Source organism: Contarinia nasturtii, unplaced genomic scaffold (assembly GCF_009176525.2).
Source record: "Contarinia nasturtii isolate CC-2019 unplaced genomic scaffold, AAFC_CNas_1.1 Cnas_scaffold_3737, whole genome shotgun sequence".
Classification (NCBI taxonomy): Eukaryota; Metazoa; Arthropoda; class Insecta; order Diptera; family Cecidomyiidae; genus Contarinia; species Contarinia nasturtii.
Genome location: NW_022201034.1, coordinates 2,596 through 3,777, shown reverse-complemented (window position 1 = coordinate 3,777; position 1,182 = coordinate 2,596). Strand labels below are relative to the sequence as shown.

The following is a 1,182-nucleotide window of genomic DNA, read 5'->3' as shown; positions in this document are numbered from 1 at the left end:
ATTCCAATACTTTACCTTACACACTAGGTGTGTGCGGAAAAGTAAAAAGTCCAACAAGTCTTTTAAATATTTCGTTTTCTTGTGTTTATCTGAAATTTAAGTGAAATTTAATTTTTTATTTTATTGTTCCACAAAAAAATGTATATTATGTTTCTATTTATGCGTATTTATGAGAGTCCAAGTAGCCTTTGTTTTGAAAATATAACTAACCTGACAACAACGTTTCACACTTGTGTACGATGAACTCAAAGTCAGTAAGGAGCTCATTAAAATTTTGGTACCAATTTGCTTTAGCTTTTATGCTTTGCACCAATGGATTCATGGTCGTATTGAAGGAACTTTCGTACACGGATTTCAATCGTTTCGACTTCTTTTGGTGCTCAAAGAAATTTTGATCAAAACGTTTGAGCCGTTCATGAATTATGACTGGTATCCGCTTCAGTTCATCAGGCCTGAAAAATATAAACACATTCGCATTAAATATTAATCAATTCATTAAATATTTTAAAGCAAAACAAACACTGGTCTTACGTGTCTTTTGACGATTCCATTGTGGTGCAATCTTTGCAACGCCAAATTTTGATGTTGGTCATATTTGTGGCCTCCACACAGTCAATGTGATATGTTCGTATGCAGGAAGAGCAGTTCAATGTTATTCCTCCTTCGTGACACTTCCAACAAAATTCACCTTGGCCATCCTGAAAAATGCCATTTGTTTAAAAAAAAAAATAATTTCATCTATTTATGCTGAAGTATTGCAACAGAATGAAGACAGCAATAGAACTATGTTCAGCTTAAAATATGAATCGTATTACATACCATATTTAGTTTGTTTTATTGAGTGGTTTTAGTGGGAAATCTCAAGTTATCACGTCACGATTAAACACTCTGCTGATGAAACTAATTTATATTCAGTAAACAATACAAGGAAAAATATCAATTTTTTGTCAAATTAGTACAAAACAACGCACACTTCAATATATTTAAAATGAATGTTTATATTGGTGGAAAAAAACGCTGAAAAATGTTCATTATGCAATCGGAACTGAAAGATTTTTTTTTGGAAAAAACACACTGAGAACTTAAAATTGAATTTTTGAGTGAATTTTGTAAAGCAATGTTTGTGAAAGCATCAACACAAATTAAAAGAGACGAAGAGAATTACATAGAATATCAAAAAAT

At 31.1% G+C, this 1,182-nt stretch overlaps 1 long non-coding RNA gene across 1 annotated transcript; it reads right to left on the bottom strand.

The window, feature by feature from the left end:
* Positions 1 to 348: 348 nt before the first annotated feature.
* LOC116350145 lies at positions 349 to 921 on the bottom strand. Its single transcript, XR_004201999.1, has 3 exons — positions 820 to 921; positions 532 to 698; positions 349 to 452 (listed from the first exon to the last, which is right to left on the bottom strand). It is a non-coding gene; the product is annotated as an uncharacterized LOC116350145 (long non-coding RNA).
* Between the last annotated feature and the right edge of the window lie 261 nt (positions 922 to 1,182).